Source organism: Schistocerca nitens, chromosome 3 (assembly GCF_023898315.1).
Source record: "Schistocerca nitens isolate TAMUIC-IGC-003100 chromosome 3, iqSchNite1.1, whole genome shotgun sequence".
NCBI lineage: Eukaryota > Metazoa > Arthropoda > Insecta > Orthoptera > Acrididae > Schistocerca > Schistocerca nitens.
This window is the reverse complement of record NC_064616.1, coordinates 140445095-140453375: the sequence shown is the minus strand read 5'-3', so window position 1 is coordinate 140453375 and position 8281 is coordinate 140445095. Positions and strand designations below refer to the sequence as shown.

The 8281-nt window shown below is 45.9% G+C and overlaps 1 non-coding gene across 1 annotated transcript; it reads right to left on the bottom strand.

Moving 5' to 3' along the window:
• Positions 1-5145: 5145 nt before the first annotated feature.
• Positions 5146-5220, bottom strand: Trnat-ugu (transfer RNA threonine (anticodon UGU)). The gene has a single exon. It is a non-coding gene; the product is annotated as a tRNA-Thr (tRNA).
• Positions 5221-8281: the final 3061 nt, after the last annotated feature.

Genomic DNA, 8281 nt, shown 5'->3' with positions numbered 1-8281 from the left:
TTTTCCCAGCATATCGCTGAATATTTCACACATAACGTATTTCAGTATCACAAAGTGCGTAAAACTTGACACCATACTTTGCCAGTTTATTAGGCGTACACTGGCGGAAAGAACAGTTTCCTCTGAACGCAACATGTTATCCGTCTACTGAAACAAACATATTGGAATTGTATAATTTAGGTAATATCTCTTCCATTTCTCTCACAAATTCCTTATAGGTGCAAACGTATCTTATTTACGTCTTTGTAGACCTTTTTTCACGGTCATCAAATCGAATAACCCTTGATATCTTTTTGAACTCTTCTAGTGACGTTGTACTTCTGAAAACTATGTGGCCTTTGTCTCATCCCATAAACTTTCAGTAAACTCATTATACGACTTATAAACTTCTACTGATAACAACAGACCTATATAAGCATCTAGGTCAAGGACATGTAATTTTCTCCACTCCATATAAACGCATTCCTTCTGCATTAAAATGTTTGTGTTTAATGTTATCAATTGATGGAGGGAGGAAGAATATGAAAGCTGAGTATTCCTTCGTAATGCGAGAAGTGGCATACCTTGTTGGTCCTGGAGTCAGTTGAAATACATCACATGCTGCACGCCGTCCCAGTTGAGATAGGGGTTCTGTCTTCCATTCATCTGATTTATCCTTTGACATCATAACTGCACTGTTTACCATTTGCTGTTCTGGTGTATCATCTGCGCCTTCTACTGAAGATAAAGAGCTGCGCTCCGAAACATTATCTTCATCCTCCGAAACTACTTCATCACTCACTGATATGTTCACAATCTTGCAAAGAGGCCGCTATCTTGCGAAAAAAGCTTACAAAACATATCAACTATACAGGTAGAGACCTAGTGATCTGGGCAGAAGTGAATCACATCACAAACAGATTTGCTTACAGGAGAAAACTACTCACTCCCCCTTCCCTCCTTTCCACAGAAATAGACATTCCATTCTCCAAAACACCAATGAATTCACTTCTTTATACCCACCTTACTGCACCCATACACGTTACATTGCTGGCAAATTGAATAGTCAGATTTTACTGTACACAGGTTCTAAAAAGACATGAACAGCTTGAGAAGTACGATCTCTGTGGATAACAAACTAAATTTCCAGAAAAAAAAACCTGTTAGAATATACTTGACTAAGGAACAAACAAAGTCAATGAAGGAAATTTATTAAAACCAAATATTTTCAAAATTACATACCATCAAAAGTCCTTGTGGGTCCCAATAGACCCGAACGCCGTACGAGGGTTAATTTCTTTGATGATGGGAAATTCTGTGCTGTATATAGGTCTACCATTCAGTGGCTTATCCTGAAAATGCAACATGAATCCTATTAGTTGTACCTCGGATGTGCTGTACATGTGCATTGCTCACTCATCAGGATTCTTATTGCACATCTAATCAGTAGCGTCACCGAAATCTGAGCTTCGATCTTACATCTGCTCCAATACATCCTTTTATGCTGACTTAAATTCATCAGTAAACTTCGAGTCATGCAGCAAATCAAATCTGCCGTTTGACAGCACGATTATAGTATCTACTATCTAAAGGTACATCCTCCTGTAGTTATTCTTTACTGATGTTTCAGTGCGGTTTTCCTTTTTTCTCTTGCTTGGAGTATCACCTATGGCCAGCCTTGCACAGTATTTTCTCAAAGCCATAGTATCTCTAATTGCGCAGTTTTTTTTTTTTTTGCAAGTCTTCATTTTTTTGGTGCAAAATTTAATGTCTAAGGATTCTGGCTGCAGTCTTGCAGCAGACATAAAAGGAAGCTAAATTCAAAATTTCGTAACAGCACGATAAAAGTACGTGTTTCCTTAATTGCAGCTGTGTTCTAATATTATGGGGTTTCCTAAATGTGCTTGCACAAATCTTCAGGTTCAACTCAACGACCTTCCACAGTTTGTACCAAACAACTAGAATAAATCCATTTTGTTGCTGCAAGTTTTGGTAATCTCTTCTTCATTATGATGCCTGGTAAGTTTGTTTCTTTCGAGGGATGGACAAAAAATATTACAAAACCACAAAGATTACAAAAACACACTCTACAAGCACTCTTTCGCTGTCATTTGCGAAACATTTGTGACGTCCTATGCTTCATCTAGTAAAATAGCAACAAACGTCGCTTCTTTTATCTGAGGTCTTACGTGGTCCACTCACGTTGATGAGACCTCAGCCTATGTTTAACGTCAACGTGAGGTAACCTCTCGCAGACGGAAGGTGGCAGCATCATCAGTGGACGGTATATAAACGGTGTGGACGGAAGACGCAGACAATACAGTGCAGTCGTTGCTGTAGTGCGGAAACGGAGCGATTTACCCGACGTTCAAGAGGACATCATCACTGGATTTCGCGCCAAGGGTGGAAGCATCTCCGAAACGGCTCAGTTTGTAAACTGTGCCTGTGTCGATGTGGTTAAACTATACCGTGCATGGCAAAATGGACAAAACCAGCTCCGAGGTAACTGGTGCACAACGGGCCGTAGATGACAGGTGTGGACGACGGCAGTGGAGATGTGGACGCACGAGGAGACGTCTAACTGTTGAGCAACTGACCACCCAGATGAACCATGGGGCTGCCAGCAATGTCTCCTCAACGACCTTTCAGCAAAACGTTACTGAGCGCGGGCCTCTGCAGCAGGCGCTTGGTCCATGCACCCACGCTGACTGCTGTTCACCGGGATCGAAGGTTGGAATTTGCACGCCAGTATAGCACCAGGACGTTCACTGAGTGGCGACAGGTAGGCTTTTCAGATGAATAACTTTTTATACTCCCTTAGATAGGTGGCCGTTGCGTGTACGGCGTAAAACGTCTGAAATCAAATACCTTGTAACAATCGCCAGAGTGATATGGTCTCGAGAATGTTTTCGTGCCAGTCCCTGTGTGATTTCATCATCCTGAAACACAGTGGATCGACGTAGGTCAGTATGTCCTTGTGGCCGCGTCTAACGTTATACACAGTTTGTTTTTCCTCGGCACGATGGCATCATCTACTACACTACTGGCCATAAAAATTGCTATACCAAGTTGAAATGCAGATGATAAACGGGTATTCATTGGACAACTATATTATACTAGAACTGACATGTGATTACATTTTCACCCAATTTGGGTGCATAGATCCTGAGAAATCAGTACCCAGAACAACCACCCCTGACCGTAATAACGGCCTTGATACGCCTGGGCATTGAGTCAAACAGAGCTTGGATGGCGTGTACCGGTACAGCTGCCCATGCTGCTTCAACACGATACCACAGTTCATCAACACGTATTGTGACGAGGCAGTTGCTCGGCCACCATTGAGCAGACGTATTCAATTGGTGAGTGATCTGGAGAATGTGCTGGCCAGGGCAGCAGTCGAACATTTTCTGTATCCGGAAAATCCCGTACAGGACCTGCAACATGCGGTCGTGCATTATCCTGCTGAAATGTAGGGTTGCGCAGGGATCGAATGAAGGGTAGAGCCGCGGGTCGTAACACATCTGAAACGTAACGTCCACTGTTCAGAGTGCCGTGAATGTGAACAAGACGTGACCGAGACGTGCAACCAATGGCACCCCATACCATCACGCCGGGTGATACGCCAGTATGGCGATGACGAATACACGCTTCCAATGTGCGTTCACCGCGATGTCGCCAAACGCGGATGCGACCATCATGATGCTGTAAACAGAACCTGGATTCATCCGAAAAAAATGACGTTTTGCCATTCGTGCACCCAGGTTCGTCGTTGAGTACACCATCACATGTGCTCCTGTCTGTGATGCAGCGTCAAGGGTAACCGCAGCCATGGTCTCCGGGCTGATAGTCCATGCTGCTGCAAACGTCGTCGAACTGTTCGTGCAGATGGTTGTTGTCTTGCAAACGTCCCCATCTGTTGACTCAGGGATCGAGACGTGGCTGCACGATCCGTTACAGCCACGTGGATAAGATGCCTGTCATCTCGACTGCTAGTGATACGAGGCCGTTGGGATCCAGCAGAGCGTTCCGTATTACCCTCCTGAACCCACCGATTCCATATTCTGCTAACAGTCATTGAATCTCGACCAACGCGAGCACAGTATCGCTATACGATAAACCGCAATCGCGATAGGCTACAATGCGACCTTTATCAAAGTCGGAAACGTGATGGTATGCATTTCTCCTCCTTACACGAGGCATCACAACAACATTTCACCTGGCAACGCCGGTCAACTGCTGTTTGTGTATGAGAAATCGGTTGGAAACGTTCCTCATGACAGTTTCGTTATAGGTGTCGCTACCGGCGCCAACCTTGTGTGAATGCTCTGAAAAGCTAATCATTTGCATATCACAGCATCTTCTTCCTGTCGGTTAAATTTCGCGTCTGTAGCACGTCATCTTCGCGGTGTAGCAGTTCTAATGGCCAGTAGTGTAGCTGTACAACGTAATGTGTCACACAGCTACCATTATACGTGCGTGGTTCAAAGAACACCAGGACGAATTTACTAAAATTCCCTGGCCACCAAACTCCCTGGATCTAAGCCCAGCCGAGAATGTGTGGTAGCATCTTGATCGGGCTGTTCGCGCCATCGATCCTCAACGGAGTAGCCAAGGCACTAGAGTCGGCATGGCTCCACATCCCTGTTGGTGCCTTCCAGAACTTCGTTGACTCTCTTCCTGCACATCTCGCAGCGGCCCGTGGTGCAAAAAGGTGGTTATTCCGGCTTTTGACAAGTGGTCACATTAATGTGTCTGGACAGTGTATTTCGGAGAGCGTAGCACCATGTACGCTTTGAATTAAATAGGGAGAGGACGTAATTCGGTGAACAAAGAGGGTGTAGGTAACTGGGTTCTAAGTTTGTCGTCAAACTCAGCCAACAAATGAATTAAATGAACACAATTGTCTCGTCTGTTGGAGTCGCAGCTTTCCCAGTGTCTTCAAAATGATAACTCTTGTTGTCCTAAAAAGCAGGTGGCTGCTGTCAGCCTCTTAAGTTTTTTTTTTTTTTTTTTTTAACTATATATGACGGTAGTATCTGTTCCCGAAAGAACATTTACCGTGGATGACCATGCTGCTTTGCTAGAAATGAGATGATAATTAAATGGACACCCTAGCTGCAAACAGGCGTTGATGTACTTCATGGGGGACATGTTGAAAATGTGTGCCCCGACCGGGACTCGAACCCGGGATCTCCTGCTTACATGGCAGACGCTCTATCCATCTGAGCCACCGCGGGCACGGATGATAGTGCGTCTGCAGGGACTTATCCCTTGCACGTTCCCCGTGAGATCCACATTCCCAACATGTCCCCAATGAAGTACATCAACGCCTGTTTGCAGCTAGGGTGTCCATTTAATTATCATCTCATTTCTAGCAAAGCTGCATGGTCATCCACGGTAACTGTTCTTTCGGGAACAGATACTACAGTCATATACACTCCTGGAAATGGAAAAAAGAACACATTGACACCGGTGTGTCAGACCCACCATACTTGCTCCGGACACTGCGAGAGGGCTGTACAAGCAATGATCACACGCACGGCACAGCGGACACACCAGGAACCGCGGTGTTGGCCGTCGAATGGCGCTAGCTGCGCAGCATTTGTGCACCGCCGCCGTCAGTGTCAGCCAGTTTGCCGTGGCATACGGAGCTCCATCGCAGTCTTTAACACTGGTAGCATGCCGCGACAGCGTGGACGTGAACCGTATGTGCAGTTGACGGACTTTGAGCGAGGGCGTATAGTGGGCATGCGGGAGGCCGGGTGGACGTACCGCCGAATTGCTCAACACGTGGGGCGTGAGGTCTCCACAGTACATCGATGTTGTCGCCAGTGGTCGGCGGAAGGTGCACGTGCCCGTCGACCTGGGACCGGACCGCAGCGACGCACGGATGCACGCCAAGACCGTAGGATCCTACGCAGTGCCGTAGGGGACCGCACCGCCACTTCCCAGCAAATTAGGGACACTGTTGCTCCTGGGGTATCGGCGAGGACCATTCGCAACCGTCTCCATGAAGCTGGGCTACGGTCCCGCACACCGTTAGGCCGTCTTCCGCTCACGCCCCAACATCGTGCAGCCCGCCTCCAGTGGTGTCGCGACAGGCGTGAATGGAGGGACGAATGGAGACGTGCCGTCTTCAGCGATGAGAGTCGCTTCTGCCTTGGGGCCAATGATGGTCGTATGCGTGTTTGGCGCCGTGCAGGTGAGCGCCACAATCAGGACTGCACACGACCGAGGCACACAGGGCCAACACCCGGCATCATGGTGTGGGGAGCGATCTCCTACACTGGCCGTACACCACTGGTGATCGTCGAGGGGACACTGAATAGTGCACGGTACATCCAAACCGTCATCGAACCCATCGTTCTACCATTCCTAGACCGGCAAGGGAACTTGCTGTTCCAACAGGACAATGCACGTCCGCATGTATCCTGTGCCACCCAACGTGCTCTAGAAGGTGTAAGTCAACTACCCTGGCCAGCAAGATCTCCGGATCTGTCCCCCATTGAGCATGTTTGGGACTGGATGAAGCGTCGTCTCACGCGGTCTGCACGTCCAGCACGAACGCTGGTCCAACTGAGGCGCCAGGTGGAAATGGCATGGCAAGCCGTTCCACAGGACTACATCCAGCATCTCTACGATCGTCTCCATGGGAGAATAGCAGCCTGCATTGCTGCGAAAGGTGGATATACACTGTACTAGTGCCGACATTGTGCATGCTCTGTTGCCTGTGTCTATGTGCCTGTGGTTCTGTCAGTGTGATCATGTGATGTATCTGACCCCAGGAATGTGTCAATAAAGTTTCCCCTTCCTGGGACAATGAATTCACGGTGTTCTTATTTCAATTTCCAATATATATATATATATATATATATATATATATATATATATATATATATATATATATGGCTTCCCGGTCATTGACCTTCTTGTGCGAACGAACACGCTATGCCCAAACTCCTACGGGACTTGGTAGATTAATCTGCCACGAGTAACGAGTATGATGGGTAAACATCTATTAGGTGCACTACGAATATAGTGGTTTGGACATGTTGAGAATGTGGATCTCACGGGGAGCGTGCAAGGAATAAGTCCCTGCAGACGCACAATCCTCTGTGCCCGCGGTGGCTCAGATGGATAGAGCGTTTGCCATGTAAGCAGGAGATCCCGGGTTTGAGTCGCGGTCGGGGCACACATTTTCAACATGTCCCCAATGAAGTACATCAACGGCTGTTTGCAGCTAGGGTGTCCATTTAATTAGCTTCTTAAGTGTTTCTCAGTTCTATTTCACTGCTTCGTTGTGCATTAAAATTCTTGTACGTTTCTGTTCATCTAATTGTAAATCAGTCCTACTCTTGCCAAATTTTCCAAGGGTTATCCATTCGTGGATCTGAGATACTGATTTTTAAAGTCTTGAGATTGCAGTGTGCAGATCATTAATGCCCGAATAAGCATGACCTCTACTATGTCTGTGAGATTTGTTCTTTTCGAGCAACAAACGTGACAAATAGAAGAGTTTACACAATGTTTCACTGCCGCATAATACATTTTTGATGCTGTAAATATCAAGATTAAATGTTCGTATAAAATTTCTAGACTTTTTAATGCCTCTAAATTGCTGAGACTGGGGGTAGGTCAACCAGTTTCAACGAGTGGACAGATTTATTAAATCACTTACTGTAACATAATAATTACAGTCACTTTGCGAAATTGCTGGCTTAAATATTATTCAGAATAATTAATCGCGATGCGTTCATCCATAACTAACCTCAGCACGCTGAATTCAGGCTAGCGGAAGAGAAAACGTGCTGAATGCAATGTTCCTGTTGCATGTACCTACTCACGTTTCACGCGAGCTTGGTGTGACATCGCAGACGGCCAAATGGGAGTCGAGACTACCACAACGTTTCAAGAACTATTTCAAGAAAGGGCCCACACAGGCACACCATCTCCTGTGCAGCACAGAAACTAACTGTCTGTTCAAAAGAAAAAAATATGGAGTCTGAAATACTTATTATATTATGATTCCATTATTATGAATGGACTTAACGAATATCTGTGACTTAACGACACATATTTAACACTGCATGCAATGCATGCATTGCATTTATCGAAAATGCGCCCCTGTTACCACTACGTACAACACAATGTTTCTCTGTTATGCTATACAAGGGCCTAATAGCCTGAAAGCTAGGTCGAAGAAATAAATAATTACTAAAACAAGTGGCAAAATCGTTGGTTTTGTCTATATAATAATACTAGCTGTTGCCCACACCTGCTCTCACATATCAGTTGTTGT